The sequence below is a fragment of the Palaemon carinicauda genome, chromosome 4 (genome assembly GCF_036898095.1).
Source record: "Palaemon carinicauda isolate YSFRI2023 chromosome 4, ASM3689809v2, whole genome shotgun sequence".
In the NCBI taxonomy this organism is placed as follows: domain Eukaryota; kingdom Metazoa; phylum Arthropoda; class Malacostraca; order Decapoda; family Palaemonidae; genus Palaemon; species Palaemon carinicauda.
Window position 1 is genome coordinate 90,192,147 of NC_090728.1, and position 24,137 is coordinate 90,216,283.

At 36.2% G+C, this 24,137-nt stretch overlaps 1 long non-coding RNA gene across 1 annotated transcript; it reads left to right on the forward strand.

Annotated features, from left to right (window-relative positions):
- The first annotated feature begins 1,026 nt into the window (after positions 1–1,026).
- LOC137639129 (uncharacterized) lies at positions 1,027–22,371 on the forward strand. The gene is made up of 3 exons (XR_011044235.1): positions 1,027–1,338; positions 10,917–10,983; positions 19,294–22,371. It is a non-coding gene; the product is annotated as an uncharacterized lncRNA (long non-coding RNA).
- Positions 22,372–24,137: the final 1,766 nt, after the last annotated feature.

The following is a 24,137-nucleotide window of genomic DNA, read 5'->3' on the forward strand; positions in this document are numbered from 1 at the left end:
CCTTTAAACGGTATTGATTCCCATTATCATATGGTTTCAAACGCAGCTATATTAGTTAAGGAGAAATATCCATTAACAGGTCGAGGGCGGTTTAATCACAAGAAAATCCAACTATGGATATTTTTCTTAACATACGGATATATATATATACGTGACCCTAAACTGTAAAGCCTTAATTTATTTCTGGAAAATGTATGAATCTCAATTGGAATTAATCTTCATCAATATCCATTGCTTTCAAAAGGTCCATTGTATACAATGCACCAAACTTCCTCTGTCAAGACCAATTTTTCTCTGTATACCCAATGTCTATACTGAATTCCTTTTTGGCCTCAAAATCCAGCGTAAACAAACAGCCAACGGGATATACAGTACGTACACATACACACACACACACACACACATATATATATGTATATATATATATATATATATATATATATATATATATATATATATATATATATATATATATATATATATATATATATATATAAACTTCAACTTGCAGAAATGAGACGAGGAGAAAACAAAGTTTGAGACAATGTATAACGTAAATTAACATGCGTGAAACATCAGGAAACTATAGTCGATAGATGGGTAGGCTAAATAATTTAGATAAATTTTATAAGTAATGATGCGGTTGGAAAATATGAATAAACAGGCTGATAAGAATGATACAAATATAAAAGTTAAGGCATGAGTGCCATCCACATATATTAAAGGTTGTAAAACATGAATTATTTATTGAGAGAGAGAGAGAGAGAGAGAGAGAGAGAGAGAGGGGGTAATCGGAAACGTCATGAAACCAATACGACCCTCTCTCGCTGACTCATTCACTCGGGTACAGAACTTGAACGTTCAAGAGTGATCTTGTAATTGTAAATACCACGTATGCCGCATTGCCTCCGTAGTGAACAAATTCTAATGCGATGCGAGTTATTCTTATCTCTTCTTGCCTTTCCTATTGGCAAGCTATATATTTTTATTATTTTGCATACAGTACGCACTTATTCCATTTCTTTCGAATCTTGTAGGAAAGATACAATGGAGGAATAAAAGTTCCTCTTTTATCAATGAACATTCCACGTATTTGGCAAGATTTAATCATGTTTAATATCGACCAATACTGAAACCCTACTGCGAAAGAGCTGACTATATAATTAATCCTAAAGCAAGCACCGTTGTGGAATGAATCACATTCATCCAAGAGCAAGCACTGTTGTTACATCGCCCAGTTTATAAGAGCAAGCAATTCTATATATCGTGGTTTTTTAAGAACAAACACTTGTTACATCACAGCTCGGAAGTTAATCTACCCAACTCATTCCAAATCAGGTAATAAAAATATTTCCAAAGTTTTGATATACGAATGCATTCATACATTTGTTTAGTGTTTATATGTGAAAATATGCTATCAGAAGTTTTGATTCGTGAATGTACTGCATATTCATTTATGAAAATTTCTTTTTATGTGAAACTGTATTGGGCATTCTTCTTCTCCAATACTTAGCCCGCACGCCAGTGTGTTTACGTACTTTGTGTAAATTCGGCCTTATTTGCCAAAGAACACCAAGCACAGATAAGTAAGGGCTTCACAGGAAGGACTTAAAAGATACTTCGGGATAGGACAGTAAAATGACTTTGCTTTTAATTTCATTTTATGTTGAATCGGTGGGCCTCCTGAAGTTCAAACTTGTTGGAAATTCTTTTCTGTTGAACAGGTTGTTGGTTTATAAGTATCGTTTCATAGTTTACAGCAGTGGTTCCCAACCTTTTTTCTGTCGTTTCCCCCCTGCACCCAGTTCAAGCATCCAGATTTCCCCCTTCATGCCCCGCCCAGCCCTCATGCCCACTCACCTGCCTCAGAAATGGGTATGATATTCCAATTCTCCCCTTGAATATCATGTCAGTGAAAAATTATATGATCATATCACAATTGAATGGCTAACAACAAATTACCGCACGTACTATGTGGACATTTTCCGCTTGTTTTAGTTAGTAGGTAGTGTAATTATTTCCCCCCTGGAAGCTTCAAATTTCCCCCAGGTTGGGAACCACTGGTTTACAGTATCTGACTGATCTATTGTAACGCTACTGATCTTGATATATTTTATATTTATTATTTCTTTCATAGGAAGTTATTCGTTATTTCTCTATTCCCTTTGCTTTCTTTGTGGGAGTCCTTGTATTTTTTAATTTGTGTTTGTAACTTGGTTAATAATGATATAAGTGTAGCAGATATTATAAAGCAAATTTAATAAATCGTCGAAAACGTGATAAAAAATGATGACATAACGCAGATAATTAGAACACCTTGATAAAAAAGGTCTACTGTTCCAAATTACTTGTATGCATGGTAAAAACGTACCTCCGCCAGATGAGCATTAGTATTATAATTAAGGATTTGTTTAATTGGTTATTAACTTATACCTTGTACCCAGTCCAACCCCATTCCCAAAAAGCAAAGAATGGCTCCCAAAGAACAAGAAATAAACTGTCAAATTCTTACAATCAAAACGCAATAGCGTGCGGTGGCGGCGTGCGCAGATAATTCTCACAGCCACAGTTGCTAACCACAAAATATTGTATATGTATCTCTTGCAGAGCTGTTAACTTGTATATAGTTTCACAAATCCGTATTTTTTAAAAACCTTGCATCCCAAGACCATATTAACGTCACCTACTCGGCACTTTTTTGCTCTTTCTCATTTACTCATTCACTGCGAAATTTTCTCAACTACCTTCTCCCATGCCAACTAAATTCATCCTCTAATTGTTCTACACACAACATATAAAATAATTCACCCGTAAATTATAACTGTTTAGAACCACTCTGAAACTATCTCGGCCGAGACAGTGGAACTTCTGCAGAACTGATTTGAAATGGAATCAGTTAGCAATTTGGCTTTCGCATAGGGCTTGGATCATGTAATGCCCTTCTTATGCTGTGTAGAAATCCCTTGATTGTGGTCTGGAAGATCGTATGATTAGTCTTGATTTTAGTGCTGACTTTGAACGTGTTAATCATGTGGCCCTTGTTTTCAAACTCAAACAGTTGGGATTAAGTGGTTCTTTTCTTAGCATTATTATTGAATTTTTAATCAATAGATTGCAAAGAATTGTTGTTGATGGGCACCATATTGAGTATAGGAATGTGATATTTGGTGTTCCTTAGGATAGAGTTCTTGGCCCACTACATTTTATACCATATACACATGTGATATGTGGCTTAGCTTAAAAAACAAGCTCGTTGCATATGCAGGTGATGTTATTTGCGTCAATTTCACCTGAATGTAGATATGGAGTTGCTGAATCCCCTATAGAGATCTAGCTAAAATTAGCGTATGATGCAAATTATGGGGCCTGAAATTGAACCCTAACAAAACTCAATGTATTATGATAAGTAGGTTGATTAAAGTGGCTCCTCTACATCCGGATCTCAGCATTGATAATGCTTCTTTAATAATATACAACTTTAGAATTTTAGGTGTGATTCTTGATTGCAAATTTACTTTTTATAAGCACATTCGGTCTGTTTCTTCTTCAATTGCACCATAAAATGACCCATATAGAAAATCTTTTGAGATATTCGTAAATCAAGAATTTTTAAAATTAATTCATTCCATCTTGGTTCGAATATTATTGTTCCTCTCTCTGGTCTTCAGCTGCTGACTCCTCGTAATTCGCTGGAAAAAAAAAATTTGGTCTACCTTAAACTTCTTAGGTGGAACTTCTTCAAACTTGCTGAGAGTGATCTATTGTTGAAGAGGGTGACACGAGTCTGTCTTCATAGGTTTTATATGACATACCTATTTTAACGTTGTTACTGATCTTAAAGATATTTTATGTTTTATTCATTGCTTTTCATGTATAGTCTATTTATTCCATTTTCTCACTGGGGTATTTTTTCCTGTTGGAACCCTTGGGCTTCTAGCATCCTACTTTTCTATTAGGGTTGTAGCTTAGCTAATAATAATAATAATAATAATAATAATAATAATAATAATCACGAAAACTGCCAAGAATGGTATGGAAAATGAATGTAAGCTTCTATCAGAATCACGTTCAGTACTACAGAATCGTGGGAATGTCAAGGGCGTAGGAGCCTTTTTCTGTTGGGGTGGGGTGGGGGTGGGGGGGGGGGGGGGTATGAAATACCAATGAGGTTCGAACTCATAGCGGGATGTCTGGGGTTCCACCCCCCAGAAAAAATTTACGAGGAAATACCCTTGGATGCGATTTCCTGGCATTTGTGACCAATTACAATTTTTACACAATGTCCATTATAGAAGGCTTACATGGTGAATTTACCAGAAACATTCTGACGATGTTGATTCTTTGCTACAAACTTGTTCGTGATATTGATCAAGTTAAGGCTATCGTTTTCTCCCAATGATAGCACTTCACCTGAAGCAAGTAAGAAATTAGAGGAACAATTAATGTGACTAGAAAAAAAGTTAAATGCAACATCTTGCATTGAAGGGTTATGAACAATAAGTAAATGCTAGATATTACATTGTCCTAAATTTCAATATCATTTCTTCAATCTTTCAGGTAAAGTATTATACCGCCCGATAAGTTTACTCTCCGTAATATATAAAATATTTACAAAGATCATATTTGGACGAATAGAAAGACAACTAGACTTTAGAACCAAGAGAGCAGGCAGGCTTTAGAAGTGGGTATTCAATAACTGGTCATATCCATGTAATTAACCAGCTAATGGAAAAATCAACAGTATGACAAACCACTATGCATGACATTTTTAAGACTAGGAGAAAGCTTTTGATTCTGCCAAAATGCCAAAAGCTCAGCAGTAATGAAAGCCTCTCAAAAACAAGGAATAAAAGAATCTTATGGTAGAATATTTTAAGATATCTATGAAGGAAGTGCAGCAGTCCTAAGACAATATGAGGATAGTGAAAAAATTCTGATTGAAAAGGAATTAAACAGAGAAACCCTATCTCTCCTAAATTATTCGCAGCATGCCTAGAAGTTTTTAAGAATTTACACCAGGAAATGTAGGAATTAATATCAATAAGGAATACCCTAACTACTTAAAATTTGCAGATGACAGTTGTGTTAAGTGAATTATAGAGGGAAATACAAAAGATGAAAGAAGATTTGAATAGAGAAAGCAGAAATGTAGGACTGAGAATGAATATGAGAAAAACTAAGATAGCGATCAATGAAAATGCATAGACAAGAAATAAGAGTTATGGACGAGCCTTTATAGATTGTTAATGAATATACAGTATGTACTCACGACAGACATTAAGCGTTTCCCCATGACACGAGACCGAAATCAAAAGAAGGACAAGCATGGGAAGGAAAGTATTTGGTAAACAAAGTAAGATTATGAAAAGTAAAATGCTATTTTCTCTAAAAAGAAAATTATTTAATGACATGGTCTTACCGAAATCAACTTATGCATAAAAAACTTGGACCCTTACTAAAGCCTTAGAACATAAGCTAGTTACAACTCAAAGAGCACTGGAAATAATAATGTTAGGAATAACCTCCCTGAATATAAGAAAATAAGTTGTTACTAATGAGTACTGATCGGTTCATGAATCGCCTAGGAAGTGTAACTATTGTACATTATATATACAGTATATATATATATATATATATATATATATATATATATGTATATATATATATATATATATATATATGTATATATATATATATATATATATATACTGTATATATATATATATATATATATATATATATATATATATACATGTATCAGATTAGCGTCCAAGTCCCCTCCCTCTAAAAGTAGGATTAGGTGATGGCTGTTGATGACACAGCAGGTAGATACAAGGCCGCATCGAAACTCTCATCCCTAGCCCTTCCACCGCAAATGGTGGAAGAACATTATTAACAGGATTGCAATTAATAAAAGTATTAGTGTAGGTTGCTTGCTTGAGAGCAAAATTTTAAAAGGTGCCATGGACTCCGACAAAGTCAAATCAGAAGAGTATTGGAACTGAAAAGTTGCAGCTCCGCCAGTTTTTATGAGTTTGCCTTGAATTACAATTAAATATTGTTATATTTGTGCTTCCTTTTCCGATTCTGTGACCTTTACATTTGACGGCTCTCTCTCTCTCTCTCTCTCTCTCTCTCTCTCTCTCTCTCTCTCTGATTAGAAAATGTAATGCCTGTAATGTTCCAACACACCCCACATGTGCTGAAATACAGCAAAAAATAAAAAATAGAGACACAAAGGTATTCTGCTCAACATGCTTAGTCTGGATAGAAAATATAATTAAGTCGAGACTAAAGCTGCAAATAGTTGAAGAAGAAGAAGAAGAAGAAGAAGAAGAAGAAGAGAAAAATGAACAGGATATGTGTAAGGATGCAGAGGAAATCATTGATATAACTTATGATGCCATCCAACAACATACTTATGAAGAAATAAATTATCAGATGGAAACAAATAATAGACCCAAGAGACTCTACCCGGACCTACATACTTTTAGGGAAGAGCAAGAACAAGAAAAAAAAGAAAAAGAAAGATATAGTCTGTAATAGGCTGAAAAGAGGGAATTGCAAATTTGGCGAAAGATGCTACTACAAGCATCCAAAGATATGCCATAATTATGAAATATATGGTAAATGTGCGTATTTAGACGGATATGGAGACGAATGCAGAGATCTCCATCCAAAAATATGCAAAACCCTAAAAGAAGGAAAAGGATGCAGTTTCAACAAAAAATGTCGATATATGCATCCTGCAACTATGAATGAGAGTAAGAAAACTCAGCAAACTGAAAAGAAAAACAAAAATGAAACAAAAAAAGAAACAAAAAAGCAGGCCGCGTATATACCGCACTATGCACCAAAAAAGGCCTTTCAACCTAAATCTCCACAAATAGAGCCCAACTACAAAGAATGCATATATAATGCCAGGGGTTGGTGCAGATATGGGGATAATTGCAGGTTTACACATAAAAATAAGTATGAAGGCGAAAGAACAAATATTATGGAAAAGTTGGATTTTTTAATGGCAGAATTCCGAGAAATGAAGAAAAGAACATCATATCAGAACAGGAAGGAAGCATGGGAGAATCCATATTATTACCAATATTAAATAATGGGAATGAAACACAAACCATAATAGTGATGAATGCACAGGGTTTAGTCACGAGTAACTCTAAAAGGAAAATAGAGTTCCTAGAAGAACTAACCCAAATTGAAAAAATAGATATATTAAATATAAGTGAAACATGGTATTCCCAAGAGACTGGCAGTGATGACCAGATAAAGGGTTTCCAAACTTATAGATCAGACAGAAAAAATAGGAATAAAGGGGAACCGCAATATATGGAAGAGACATAAATCAAGGAAAAGTCTGTGAAAAATACAGCAACACAGAATGTGAATTGATTGCGGTAGAATTTGAATTTGAAAAACTAGTGAATATTGTAGTTTACAGACCCCCAAATACTAAGGAGTTTGACATAATAATAGAAAAAATAGATGATATATGTAGAAACCATAAAGACTGGAATATACTCCTATCCGGAGATTTTAACTTTCCTTTCGTGGATTGGAAAGAACGGATAGAAGAAAGTGGTTGTATGTATACATATAAAAAAGAGAGTAATAGTAGCGCAGAAGATAAGAGGCAATTTGAAAAGCTTCAAGATATGCTATTAGAACATAATATGCAACAAATAAACCACATTCCAACAAGAAAGGAAAATGTCCTAGATCTAGTATTTGTGAATGAGGTGAATTATGTTAAAGAAATAATAGTGTATAACACGGGAATTTCAGACCACAATGTCATAGAATTGATAGTTCATTCCAAAGCAAGTGATCACAGAATTAATAAAAGCACAAAACTTTGGGAAGGATATGGAAAATATAATTTTTACAGTAAGAATATAAAATGGTCAGAAATAAATGAAGAACTGAATAAAGAATGGAAAAATGTACTTATAAGTGATAATATACAGGTAAATACGGACATACTGTACAAAATACTGGAGAAAATTGTTGAAAAATATGTACCGAAAAAAAACAATAAACAAAAGACGTGCATACCAAGAGACAGAAGGATCTTATTTCAGAAAATTAGAAAGTGGAAGAAAAATCTTGCAAAAGAAAAAAATGTGTGGAAAATGAGGGAAATAAAATGTAAGATAGAAAATGCAGAACAAAAGATTATACAGTCGAAAGAAAATGAAAAAAAGGACTTAGAAGAAAGGACACTTCAAAATATAAAAAGAAACCCCAAAGTACTTTACTCCTATGCAAAAAATATGAATAAAAGGAGAATAGAAATAGGCCCTCTAAGAATTGAAGGACGGCTAACGAATGAAAAAAAGGAAATATGCAACATATTAGCAGAAAAATATAAGAGTGAGTTCACGCCAAGAATTGCGAATGAGAATAATGAAACAGAAATGAGAGAAGAAAATGTTGAATATCTAACGGATATAAATATTAATGAAGCAGATATTGTCACGGCTATAAACGAAATTAAAAATGGATCGGCAGCCGGACCAGATGGAGTTCCAGCGATTTTGTTAAAAAAAACTGCAAACACTATCGCGAAGCCACTTGCAATACTGCTAAGACAGAGTGTAGATATGAGCGAGATATATGTTAAACATAAATTAGCTTATATAACCCTTATCTTCAAAAGTGGATCAAGACTAGAAGCAAGCAATTATAGACCTGTTAGTCTAACATCAAATATTATGAAAGTGTATGAGAAGGTAATAAAAAAGAAAATAATGAACCATTTGGTCAAAAATAATTTGTTTAATATGGGTCAACACGGTTTCGTACCTGGAAAAAGTACACAGACCCAACTGATAGCACACTATGAAAACATATACAATAATATGATAAATGAAAAAGACACAGATGTGATCTATCTAGATTTTGCAAAAGCCTTTGACAAGGTAGACCATAACATATTGGAGAAAAAAATGAGAAAGCATAATATTGTGGGAAAGATAGGAAAATGGGTAAAAGAATTCCTGCAAAACAGAAAACAGATAGTGGTTGCAAATGACGAGAAATCAGATGAAGCCCAGGTAATATCTGGTGTGCCACAAGGTACGGTATTAGCTGCACTGCTATTTGTTATTATGATCTCAGACATAGACTGTGATGTTGAAAACTCCGTAGTGAGAAGTTTCGCCGATGACACAAGAATAAGTAGAGAAATTACTTGTGATGAAGATAGGAACTCACTACAAAGAGATCTAAACAAAATATATGAATGGGCGGAGATAAATAGGATGGTATTTAACTCCGATAAATTCGAATCAATAAATTATGGAAACAGAGAAGGAATGGTGTATGCATACAAGGGACCTAATAATGAGACAATCACAAACAAGGAAGCAATTAAAGACCTTGGTGTAATTTTAAATAGGAATATGTTATGCAACGACCAAATAGCAACACTGTTGGCTAAATGTAAAGCAAAAATGGGAATGTTATTCAGACACTTTAAAACAAGAAAAGCTGAACACATGATTATGCTTTACAAAACTTATGTGCGTAGTACACTCGAGTACTGCAATGTGATATGGTACCCTCACTACCAAAAGGATATTGAGCAAATAGAGAGTGTACAAAGGTCCTATACTGCTAGAATAGAAGAAGTTAAGGACCTTGACTACTGGGAAAGACTGCAATTTTTAAAGCTATAAAGTCTAGAAAGGAGAAGAGAACGCTACATGATAATACAAGCATGGAAGCAAATAGAAGGAATTGCTGAAAACATCATGGAGCTTAAAATATCAGAAAGAGCAAGCCGAGGTAGATTAATAGTGCCAAAAAGCATTCCAGGTAAACTGAGAAAGGCGCACAGGACATTAATCCACTACGCACCAGCATCGATAATGCAGCGACTATTTAATGCGCTGACAGCTCATCTAAGAAACATATCAGGAGTGAGCGTAGATGTGTTTAAGAATAAGCTCGATAAATACCTAAGATGCATCCCAGACCATCCAAGACTGGAAGATGCAAAATACACCGGAAGATGCATTAGCAACTCTCTGGTGGATATACGAGGTGCCTCACACTGAGGGACCTGGGGGAACCCAAACAAAAAATAAGGCAATAAGGTAAGGCTCTCTCTCTCTCTCTCTCTCTCTCTCTCTCTCTCTCTCTCTCTCTCTCTCTCTCTCTCTCTCTCTCTCTCTCTCATATTCAACTTCTAGAGACTGCAATATGAAATAACGCAATTATTTTCTAATGGCTTCCTGCCATGGCTCTCTTCCCTACCTGGTATTTTTTGTGTTTAAAATTCACAAAATAATCACACATGTAACCAGCATTGATTATGCTCACACCTAAAAAAATCCTTCAAGATTACCCATAACAAACTTGAGGCATGTAAGCAAGAAAGAATGATGTGAATAAAACATAAAACATAGTCTAACCTTATACTTATGGTTGATATTATAGTCTTAAAATCTTAAAATGTCAGGAATTCTGGCAAATTTACCCAACACGTGATGATACTGTACGTTAGTTTTAATTGAAGTTCACCAGTCTATTCAAGTATTTATTTGAAAATAGTACGATCGTTTTGATTCAAGTTCCCAGGCTATGCACGTATTTATTGGAAAATAGTTACGAAAGTTCTTTTTCTCTAATGGTTACTGATGGTTGAAGCAGCATTTCACACAAGGGAGCAATACACGTTAGAATTCATCTCATACAAACGTCCAGGTTTCCTACTTTTAAAGTTTAGTGGTCAGTTCTCTGTATAATGTAATCTTTTGTTATCTAGTAGAGAGTATGAAGAGAAAGAAACCCAATTCGCTGACATTGATTTATCATGAAAATAAAATATGATGCTAAAATGTTCTGATCCTCAACTTCCTTCTAATATGTTTAATTGTATAAATGGTTTACTGATATTTCAGATATCCGGAAAATGGCGTACGGATGCGTTTCGAGATTCAATGCTACCAGTGAAAGGATAAGGAACAGGTAAAAAGCCTCTATTCCATCAGTTTCAAACTTTCAGATTATTTGAAGTAGCATATCTAAATCATACCTGAAACTTGAAAAAGCAACATAAAAACGAGAAGTCAACCTTCCCTTCAAGATATACGAGCTTTAATCCCTTATTATGCTCATTGAAATTTTAGTTCATGCTAAAAATATTTCCATTGCAAGGATTTTTTCATTTCTATAAAGATTAAATACTATTTAACACATGTATGAGCGTTATTTAAACGTTTTACATCAAAATCGTATGGTAATCTTTGGTCAAGTTTTTAGAGAAGAAATTGTTCGCAAACCGTCAGCCTAAATGCTTCCAAGTTCTGCTCATGTTTACCAATAATATAACCTATCGATAAATTGTAAAAATAAAGAAAATAAAAACACCATGAGTAGGCCAATTTTCAATTCACATTGTCCAGAATTTTTTTTATATTACCACAGCAACGCTTTTGTTTATAAACCTGTATCTTGAAAACTAATCTACGATAGCATTGCGAAATCTAAAGAAAAATTTGTCATAGCCACAACTGTTTAAAATTGCAAAATTTTGTTTGCTTCTCACCTCACGAGGAACATGTAATTGAAGGAAAATCTCTCCTAAACAAAGTTTCATTCCTAAGCATAAAAATCTACAAAAGAAATATTAAGAATAATTAAAATTCAAAGACATTCATGAAACTTGAAGACTAAGGTAATACATTGGTTCAGTAATATATATATATATAGCCTACTTTCCTTAAACTTTACAATCTTAATTCACAACGAAATCAATCAAGTTTGCCCCTATGCGAATACAAACCCTTGTCCTTTAGTAGGGTTAGATTCTAGCGAAAACTGGAAATGCCCAATAACATAAGATCAGTTTCGCCTTCTCCTGCAGGAGCAGACATCCCCATGAGTGGCAGTACGTACTAGGAAGAGAAGGCATCTCAAGGTTACGCCTCTCGAACTTCCCTATGAAGGTGCTGCCCTGTCAGCAAACCGTTCAGTTTCTTTTCCTCCTTTTCCAAGTGTTTTACCTGATCTTCTGTGAGCAACAAAGTCTGCCCATCAAAGTAGCTACTGATGGTTGGGGTTTGTCGACGACCAGAGCCTTCATTCTGACTTTGGTCATCAAGCTGTACAAACTTGTTCTCGACGCTCTTCAACCCTCCTGTAGGTTTTTCACTAATAATTAATTTTCACTTTGCAGTATGACTGTGAAACAACAAAGCAGATCAACACTGCTGCACCTCTATAAGCAAGGTTAAGGTTGATCCTAATCCTTTATGTCCATTGTGTGGAGGGCACTGCTGCAATTTGGAATAGCCTTATGATGTGTGCAGGGAGTTGTCGCCATTCCTGTGGGTAAAATTTCAGAATAGAAGGAAGAAGAGATCTAAGCGTGATCGTTCTCCCTCCAGTTTATCTTCGAGGTTTGGAAAGTTGGCGAGATCCCAAAACTCCCCATTCCAACTATTTTTCACTTAAACTCATCGGAGGAGAAGCCAAAGAAGACTGACGACCTTACGCTTGTAGAGCAAGTTCCCAAGGCGGTAGACTTTACTTATCCAAAAGAAGCAGAGAGGCCTCCCCTTGAGAAGGAACTCCATTCTTCAGTTTTGGAAATCCCGGCCGTTGAGCTTGCTCCAGGCAAAGCTCTCCGATTTTTGGATGAGAAGCATCCTGGTACACCAACATCCTCTTCGTTGCACATTAGTGCTGACTATTAGGATAGAGACTTTGCCTGTGAGTTTTCCGCTTACACTTCTGGGAGCGGTACAAGTAATTTTTTGGGATATAACCCAGTTGAGCATGTAATTTTGTTGTATGAATCATCAGACCGTGACCCTGCAGTCCTACGAGCATCTCTGCCGCAAGATTTGATAACGAGAGTTCCATCAGCGTGCAAGGCTAAAGTGAGCCACCAACAAAGGCATGCACCAGAAATGTGTCTCCAACCTGTGGATGGGCATCATCACAGTGTTGGAGAACCAGAGACACATGACAGCCCAGAAAAAAACGACTTACCAGGAAGCAAGCGAATCTTGAGATGTGCCAACATACAGCACAAAAAATTGAAACACACTACCAAGCAGAGCATAACCAAGAAACGCATCAATATACTGGCGCTCGCTCCTTTAGCATATGGCCAGTTTCCCCTTCTCCAACAGGATTAGACACCCACATGAATTTCATTATGCACTAGGAAGAGAAGGCATCTCAAGATTACGCCTCTCGAAACTTCCTATAAACGGGCTACTGCGTCAGCAGACATCTAGTTTCTTTTCCTCTTATTCTGAGGGTTTTACCTGATCTTATGCACTCACACAAAACTAAGCGCCCATCAGAGCTTCTCGTCTATTCTCTGCAAAGTGTTTAGTGAGATTTGCACCTTACAAACCCAAGGTTGGTGGCTCAGATGCATTCAGAGTTTAGGGGACAGTACAAACTCTCCCTATTGACTTTTTCGTTCTGATACTCTTAGAGTCCCCAGAAGAGACGGCAGCCTCTCTTTTCACATATAATTTTTCTTCTTCCCTCTCTACTTCTCTTTTCCCACCTTTATCCCTACATTGAGGGGTCGCTTTTCTGATGCACCCTCTCCAATGCCTTCTATCAAAAGCATCCTCTTCCACCAAACCTCTTCTCTCCCTATCATCCTTCATCTTATACTCTCCCTATCATCCTTCACCTTATATGTAAACATTAAGAAGAGTTCGTTCTTTTGGGAGCAAAGGCAGTAGAGTTTTTGATACACCAGTGTGCCTACCAGTGGAGTAACCGGGTACTGAAACACCGAGACACATTGGTCAATAGTTCGTCAGACACATGGCTCGAGGGCCTCTCTGTCTTTGAGAAATACCCCCACTAACACAGAGTGCCTCCCTCTATCCACTTGAGGAGGGAGGCAGTAGTAGAGAAGGAGAGAAGCTAGTCAACCTTCCTTCTTCAGGAGAGTTGCCACCTTCAAGCACCCTACTACAATGCCTGTTCATCATAAGAACTCACCTCCAAGGCAGCCACCAAAAAGAGTGAGAGATTGACAACAACTCTCCCCCATACAGTGGATCAAATGACCAGGGGCAGCCCTTTCACCGCAGACAACCTCACAGTAAAAGGGGACCACGTTAGAAGTGGCAATTCCCTTATGTTTCCACCTGTGGGGGTGATTCTAGTTGAGTTGGTGGATGAGGTGGCAATTCCACAGGGTAGATTCTTGGACAGTAGAGGTCCTTTGTGTTGGGTACCGCCTCTCATTCACCAACTCATACCCTCCTCTCACTCTAGCTCCGATGAGCTTCTCGTTGTATAAGAACTCTTCCATCAAAGACCTACTCCTTTGGGAGGAAGTCAAGATGATGTTGGGCAAGAAAGCAATCGAGGAGGTTGACAACTTATTTTCAGGGTTTTACAGCAACCTGTTTCTAGTAGAGAAGCTGCCAGAAGCTTGGAGAACAGTCATTGACCTGTCTCATGTGAAAGACTTTGTTTTGTAAACGAAGTTCAAGATGTAGACCCCCAACACGGTCCTCCGACATCTTGCTGTCCATAGACCTAAAGGACACATATTTCCAAATTTCAGACCACTGGAACTAAAGGAAATACCTTTGGTTCATACAGGTCCATTTTTGAATTCGCTGTTTCGGACGGAGACCGGACAATTTGCCGTAAACAAATTCGCCTTAGGACTATTGGCCATAACACAATTTGCTATACGGATATTTTGCTGTAAGGGCATTTGGCCACAAAGTATAAAATTGCTGTTTTCAGTAATTGCTGAAATGAGAAATGTAAAACAGAAAGGTTGTTATAATTTTAAACTGCATCGTTAATAGCTGAAATAAGGTTCTTTACTTCGACCGTTTACATTATTCATCTTTGGAAGTTGAGCCTAAAGGCCTTACTCTATTTAGCTTTATCCTAAATTCTTACGATGTCGTACACAATTAAGAACACCACAGGATGTGATAAGGTAGTAGATGACTCTAACTTTATTTATAGGTAAGAAAGAAAATATGACGGCAATGTTTATTGGTATTATGGTGATACGAATGTAAGACAAGGATGCATACAATACTGAATAGTGAAGTGATATCTAATTGTAAAATTGTAAGCGAGCATACACATCCATCAAACCCTAGCAAACCTAAAATGCAAGAAACAATAAGAAATATGAAAGCAAAGGCACTTAAATCCTAGAGCGCTTCAAGATCATTGATTGGTGTTGCATGTGGGGAATTAGAAAATGAAGGAGGATTTTTTATATCATCAATTTCAAGTTTATCAAGAAACAAGAGAAAAAAATTGCCCCTCCTATTCGTAGATCATGAATCAGAATTTACGTGTCTACAAAATGAGGACAAATTTTTACTCTATGATAGTGGAGCGGTAGACAAAAATAAAATCTCGTTTTCGGTACGATTGCATGCTTGCTCAAAATAAGAATACAAGAAAATTAAGAAAGTGATGGAATATTTAAGGTATGTCCTGAAATCTTCTATCCATTATATATTCTACATGTCATCATAGGACATGCATGCATCCCTTGAATTTACGGTCCCTTCCCTAAAGAATCTTGTAATATGTTTTTTTTTTTTTTTTCAAACAGTTAAAGATTTACTCGAGTTCCTAAGACCTGAAAATTATTGATTTTGAACCAGCTAGTTTTATGAGTTTTTTTTATTTAGATTTTTCCATCTGCAAAGGTGAAGTGCGTTATTGCACTTGTATTTATCACGCCCGAAGACACAATCGTTGCATTCATAGAACTTGGGGATGATGATGACTAGCCACTAAAACTTGTGGCATATTTTGAAACGCATTGCATTAAGGGGGAGAGAATCGTCTACATAGAGCTCTTCCTACTTTTCCTATCAGTCTTTGGAATATGTATGAAAGAACCCTAAATCAGCTTTTACCAATACCCTTCCAAATTTATTGAAAAAAGAAAATGAAGGTAATCAATGCAGAAAGAGAGAGACACGCCAACAAAAAATAAACACAAAGATGTTCTATAAAACAAAATAAGATAATCAATATTGCAAAGAAATATATATATATATATATATACATGATTAAGGTACCATTTATATATAAATCTTGTATATAATTATCTTATGTTTTGCGGCAAAATGTCCTTACAGCAAGTTGTCTTACGGTGAATTGTCTTATGATAAAATGGCTTATGGCAAATTGTCCTAGATCTGTTTCAGACTTTCCACAGCTCCTCAATTGTTCACAAGAGAGTTCGCACTGGTATAAACCTGGGCACACGGGATGAAACTAAAACTTCTCTGATATCTCAATGACTGGCTTTTGATGACAGATGTCAGAGTCCCAGTTTCTGTTCCACAAGGAACTTCTTTTCAAGTTTTGTCAAGATCTGGTGATCCAGATAAATCTCAAGAAATTCTCGCTCTATGTCAGGACCTTGTCTACTTGGGGATGAGAATAGACACAGTCCAAGCCAAAGTCTTGTCATCACAAGACTGCAGAGTTTGGAGAAAGTCACAATGCTTTTCTTGACACATGAGTCCCTCACAGCGAGGCAGTGGCAAAGACTCCTTGGACAACTATCTTTGTTAGAACATCCGATCAAGCACGGGAGGCTACACCTTCATTCCATGCAGTGAGCTCTGAAGACGAGCTGATGTCAGAGGTCCTATCCTCCAAACACACATGTAAGGTGACACAGGAAGTTCGAGAGTACCTGTCCTGGTGGATTCAGGAGAAGAACCGGTTACTGGGCTCCTCACTACATGTTCTCTTCCCCAGAGTTTCTCTTTTTCTCATGTATCAAGAGTTTCTCCATTTCTCATGTGTCAAGAGAGGGATGGGGAGAGCACATTTTAAAGCATTCCATTGCTGGTGTATGGACAGAAGCAGACAACATATCTCAAATAAACACTTCAAGAGATAGTAAAGGGTCACTCAGAGTTGATGAGCGACTACACCACTGTAGTGGCTTATGTCAACAAGCAAGAGGGTTTAGTCTCGCAAACACTTTGCCAGTTGTCAGTAAAGGTGCACTTATGGTCAGTGGATAATACAGTAAACCAGTCAATCCGTTTTATGCCAGGAAAAACCGGAACGCTATTACAGTCAATCTGAGTTACAACAGTCAAATTGTGGGCTCACAGTAGTGTCTGAATAATCTAGTAGCGAGAAAATTCTTGATTTTATGGGGTTCCCTGATGATAGACATATTTGGTACTCAACTAAAAGACAAACTGAAGGGTATTAACTAAACAACAAACTGGTCTATTGCTCACCAGTGCTGGACCAAGCAGCAGCACTAGAGGATGCATTCCAACTTCCTTGGGATCGCCTCGATATCTATGCCTTCCCACCAATTTGCCCCCAAAGGAGGGTGATCAGCAGAGCCATCTTAACACCCAGTCTCCAGGTGACTCTGGTAGCACAGAAATGGCCACACGCAGAATGGTACCTGGACCTTCTAAGTTTTGTAAAGGTTCTGAGGGAGTTCCCAACTTGATACGGTCTCATATGCCAGCTGCATGTAACAAGATACCACAATGATGTGAACTAGCTGTCACTTCAGGGTTGGAGGTTATCCAGCATCTCCTGAGAGAGAGAAGCTTTCCCCATCTAACTGCAAAGAAACTCTCTGGATACCTCCAAAAGTCTTCAATAGCAGTTTACCAAGCAAAGTGGTACCCTTCTCCATTTGAAGCATATTTTCTACTAGTTACATAATTCATTAAAGGAATAGATCTCTCTTCCTAATGGGAATTATCAGATTTGACTCTGAGCTTTGAACTAGCATGCCCCTCTCGGGAAATCAGCTTGGAACATGACCAGGGTCCTGAGATCACTCAGGAAGGTGCCATATGAACCATTGAGGCAAACCTCAGACAGGGACCTCACTCTTAAAACTTTAATCTAGCTAGCCTTAACTTCGACCAAGTGCATGGGAGAGTTACACAGTCTATCGTACTTGGTGTCATTCTGTGCGGTAGAGGTAGATCTCAGTCTCATTTGTTCCGAATATGTGGAAAAAAACCCCAAAACCCATCGATCAGCAACTCTAGGTTTGATTCCTTTCCAGTTTCAACTCTAAAGGAGGCAACTGAAAATCCTGACAACCTGCTTCTGTGTTCTGTGAGGCAGTGAGCCTCGTAAAGTGTACAAGATCGTGCAGACGCCACTCACAGAATCTCTTCACAAGTACAGGGAAATTAAAGATGAAAATTTTCAAACACCATTTCCTTATGGCTTCGTGGAACCATCAGTAAAGCCTATGGGGAGCAGAGAGACGTACCTTAATACTTATGAAGTCAGAGGATGGTACCACTTTGGCCTTCAAAAAGAACATTCAGTTGCCCAAGTGCTGAAGGCAGGCATCGTTAAATACAGACCACCTTTATGGCACACTATCTTTGGGATTGCGCTCATAGGTCCCTGGATATGTTTTCCATAGGACCCGTGGTAGCTGCCAAGCAAGTGGTGTAGTGGTGTTGGAACAAAAGCACTGGGTCTAAGATGGCGGTTGCATCATAAGTCTAAGGTATAAAAGTGAAAATGTCTGGCCTTCTTTTGGCCTTCTTTTCCTCTCTTGGGATCGGCCGGTGTGACGCTATAGAGCTGGAATGGACACTAGTGATGGGTAGTTATTTTACTGAAATGGTAAAAGTGTAGAATCCCGGCACTCCTTACGAGGGGGAGTTGGACACTTAAAGCAAACCCAATAATTATAATAGTCCTTAAGGAAAATATTATTCCCATTGAAGTTAGGTTCTCATATAAAAAAATTCCTCGGCCATGACACAATAAGTCATTCAAAACTGGATTAAGGGATGCAAGGATCCTTTGCTCTGCTAGTCTGCTCTCCTTCCCAGACTGCGCATTCATAATTCTGAGTTGCTAGCCAGCCAATTGGGCAAGCAAGACGTCCTTCCTTCTTAGGATGACTCCAAACCTACAGGGCGATGGTTTGTATTTGGTTAGAAACAAATCACAAATTTTAAAAGCAATTTGTATGTTTCCCATCTATACAAACCTAGTTGTTAAATACAGTCCCAGGCAAAATCATAATCAAGGCTCTTTGCGCTGACAGTTCTGTACCGCAACTAACTAATGGTGTCTGCCAGAATCTCGGCGATCCTTGATTGGTTGTTTCCAGCCTTCCCCAGAATCTAACCCTACTAAAGGACTCGAGTTCATACTGTAGGGAAAATACTTCTGTAATTACTTTTTACATTTTTTATTTTTTCATTGATGTGTTGGCATGTAATAGCGTGTAAACGCAGTACACAATTCTGTGCTTTTGATTTTAATTTTAATTCGTAGGGCAACTGAAAATACTACGACTGAGGGCTTTTGTGTAGGACAAACTCTCTACGACCGTCTGACTACCCTTTGGAGGAGGATCTACATCCTGTCAATAATTCTCATGATACCTTTAACGAAGTGTTCCTATTAAAATAATACCTAAACTCAAAGATAATATTTATGAAGCCATGTCCGTGTTTCTTCAACAGAATAAGTATTAATGTCATGAACGTCCTTTAATCATTTAATTTTTCTATTTCCAAAAATAGCGTTATTAACTTGAAATCTATAATTTTTCTTCATGAAAACTAACTTTCATGATGAATTACTATTAAGGATACCTAAAATAAGCATAGATAAAATTATGTTCTGTATATACATGTATCACTTAAGTAAATTCAAATAGAAATTTCATTAAATTGTTGAACGTAATCTAAAGTTTCCTTAGATTTTTGTTATACTGCAAAGTCAAATCTGTATTTAGTGTTATGTCGTTTTGTATAGTATATTAGTTGACATACCCATATAGATTATGGAAGCTATAGTTTCCATTACAAAATGTGTTTAGTTTTCCTCACCTAAGTTTAACGTTGGCGGTATTAAAATGTGTAATGGGTATAAAAATTAACATGATGGTATGAGATGGCAGTAAAAAGAAATATAATAAGGATGGAAAGATGAGACTGGATGCCAGGGATGTATCATTATGGGGAAGCACTAAAGGGTTAAGGATCTTTCAATATGCTAGATTAATTCAAACGATATTTATAGTAATAGCAAAGCAGTGATATTGATAAAGAGGAGATACTATTTGAATAACTCTAAGGAAAGAAACAGTCGCTTCCTGGACAGGTTGTGAGAGAGGATAGTTATTGACTTATACTGACAACCGTAAGAAGGAACTGATAAATAACCCTGATACATTCCCTAAATGTCTCGTCCTTATGTAACGCGTTCCTTCCAAAGAGCTTGTACTTAATTGCTTGTTTAAATTCCTTGTATTGCAGGTGGGAAAGTTAGGTATGTTTCCGAAAGCAATGTATTAGTGTTTTTATTTCTGAAATATACAGTTTATGTATGATGTGCGAGATAATTCCCAGATGCAAATTTATTCGATACCATAACCAATGAAGGCTGCAGCGTAAGTTTTTGTTCTCATTAATTACACAGTACTTAGTGCCAAGATCAAGATATACAGATTTTTCCCCAATATTTAGTGATATTACTTATGAAGAGATACATCGATTATTGGTGGTCATGGCATGAGGACAACTTGCCATTTAAAATGATCAAATAGTCCTCATTCCTGATACAACGAGTTTGTTCCAAAACAGATTAAAATTGTTGATTGGATTATGACTATAAACATGAAGGACCAGAAAAGCAGCCCTTAAATGTATGTAAATGTAGAGTGCGTCGCTGGTTAAGTCTGTAGCTTATTAATGTTTATTTTACATAGGAAACTCTGATATTCTCAAACAGCTTTGGTAAGGAAGACGACAGCAACTGGAATGTTGAATGCAAGGAACGATTAAGAGTGTAATCAGAAAGACGCCATATTTAAAGTGTAACTCAAAGAAAATAAAAGGATTTCGTGGGATCGCTCAAAGTGATCATTAAATTCCTGGAAGTCACGAAAGTGGAAAATACCAAGGGCCTTCTTATATTTTTTAATACAACTTTTAGAAAGAAAAGCAAACCTTGATAGCATGAAAAAAAAAAAAAAAAAAAAAAAAACTTCCACTTCAAGCTCTCATATGATACGAAAATCGGGATTCGGGGAAAAGGGATTCATGCAATAATACAAACACCATGACTTACGATAACTTGACACTGCAAAAACACTTAGCCCAAGATACGTTGAATGGAAACAAATTGTATAGCAACAATCTGGTTTGACTAGATCTTGTTTAAAACTACATTATGCCAGCTACGATTTCTTCGCATCTTCCCTTTTCGAAACTGTCAATTCTCGAAACTTTCAGCTTTTTTTATTGAAAAATATATAAATAAGCCTACGTAAATTCATCTATGTATATAGATATATAAATCATGTTCAGAATATATTAATTAAAATCAGGCGTGTTTCAGAACATAGACAATGATAATCATGTAAAGCCAAATATGAGATTTAAGTGCCTAAAAATCTGAAGACCGCTAACATGAATTCACAACAAAAACAAAAAATTTGCTAATCCTTGAAAAACCTAACAAATAATTTAAAACAAATGAAAGTCTATGCTATCAGTTCAAAAAATATTTCCAGATATGTAATTATTCTAATAATTTATAATATTCAAATGACTCTCTTTAGTTGTGGGAGTATGGCTTAGTTACTTGGTGAAACACAATTAGCTTTTGTCATTACATTCAATTCGCATCATAAGTGAACCTAGTTTGAGTTTATACCAAACCTAAAAAAGGAGAGAGAATTAGAATGATAAACACCCAAACCTCGTGTATGTACGTAATTTGGAGGAAGGAGTGGGTTATGCTGATGTGATGGTGTACACCTTAACATAATACTAACCAATGTCTGGCTACCATACAGGTTTCAGTGGCAATGATGAAATCGTTCATGAGAGAGAGAGAGAGAGAGAGAGAGAGAGAGAGAGAGAGAGAGAGAGAGAGAGAGAGAGAGAACATTATGGCAAAGTAAGAATTTGCAACTAAGTATGCTGACTACAATATATAGCAACATTCGCCTTTACAAATGTATGTTAGGTACTTAGATAATTACCGCTCTTTCAAAGGGAACGAGTCTACTAATCCCATTACCTGACACTAGAGTGAATACCTTTTTGGTCATGGGAGGAAAAAATGAAAAAGGCGGCAAGAATCCTTTCGCAGGTTGGCTTCGGTGTTCATAGATCAACAAAGTTCTCCATGGGTTACTCTAGGAAAAACTGTGTATGGCATTAAAAAGCTATTTTTCTCTAAGGTTTCTCAAAATATACTGATAAACTAGGTTTCAATGTAATAAAGCCCATTTTAAAAAGTCTGATAGACAGATACTTGGTCTACGACAAACTTTACCTACGAGTTCCATGAAAACTGATCCATATTTTTTTTCCAGGACTTTAAACGAGAATACGCAGAGGTGACAATTGTATGTATATATATATATATATATATATATATATATATATATATATATATATATATATGTAAATATCTTCTCATTATAAATAATCGAGTAGCATATATGTATGTCGAATCATTATTTATCTAATGATGTTGGTGATTAAATTAAGTGTAAAATACTTGTCCCTTAGTAAAACTAGGACATTACATAAAATATGGTCATTAAAGATAAAGTTTCTTATCAACATTATTTTTGCTTTCCTTTTTAGATAGAAAAATAAATTTTGATATACTTTTTATTCATCTTATTTTCAGAGTATTGTTGCGTATTTGTACTCTGATGTACTGTAACAAAATATTACAGATTCATCCTTTAGTCATACCCAAAACGACAACCAAGTTTGTTCAAAATCAGTACAGCAATTTATGTGTAAAGTTGCTCAAAAACAAACATATAAATAAACCAAGAAATAGCCATCGCAAAATCTTTGATTTTTGGCAAAGGCAAAAAGGAATACCATAACTTGTTGCATGAGCCAAAAAAAAAAAAAAAAAAATGTTGGCTAGGAAAAAAGCTATGCCAATTGTTGCATTGATGTCAGGGAATGCTGGGTTTTAATCTCGGAGTAATCAATCAAACAGCCACCGCTGCACAGAAAGCTGAGGAAGTGAGGGGAAGCTAAAGAGGAAGAAGTGGGCAAAGGGAAAAGGAAACAGTTGCTGTGAAAATCGTTTCGAAATACAATTCTAAGGTGCAAATACAATTCTGTTTTAGGACTTAGCACTCCAATTATGTACAATTAGTGGAATTTCGCCAGTAAATGTTACTATGGTGTAACATTTTTCATTCGATCCATTCCTTTGAAGTGATGCTCGTCTTTTTCTAAATTTCATCATGGCAATATTCTATTTGTAACCGAAGCCTTTTCAATTCAAACATAAATGACAAAAATAAACTCAGAAGATTATAACTAGTCTGTAACCCTAACCAGTGCCCTACAGTGTATGTGCATACAAAGATTAATAGAAATGTGCGGCACGTGACAATACATAAAAAGTATGTTAATAAACAAAAGATTGAATACTTGAAGCAGACTCTCACTAAAACATTTTAACCTCCAATATACACCATTAAGATTAAGTTGTTATCAGTTAGAAATTACAGGAAAATGAGCTTGAAAATATTCTTTCTTTAACGCAAGGGAAAATTATAGCTATCACACAGATGATCAAATGGAAATTTAATCAGTGTAACTTGTAGCAATGCTGTGCACCCAGCAATCTTCACAAGTCAAATAGAAAGCTTATGGAGAACTTTTAGAAAAGTTAATTGACAGCAAGTTCTTACAAACTTTAAATTAATTCAATTTCTTTGTTGAACTGGTTAAAATAATTAGCCGTACTGGAACGCAGACGTCTGAATTAATAATGATTTATTGACTAAAAGTAAATAAATTACAAATTGAGTTCATACTCATTCAGAGAGCATTAACGAAACTTCTGAAAATCAGCTTTGCTAACTTGATGCAACATAAGCCCAGATCATGAACGAACAGTTCCTGAATAATTCTGCATAGGTACATAAAACTGGCTATGTAATTTTTCAATCGTTGTAGTGATGATTGTACGATCATCGCAATCAAAATACTTACTATATTAATCTACATAAAGTAATGCAAACAATAATATTGTAAAAGTGGAAAAGTGAATGAACATTACTGTAAAGTAATCGATCGGAAAAATTCAACGTACTCAACAAAAATCAGAACTTCATTACT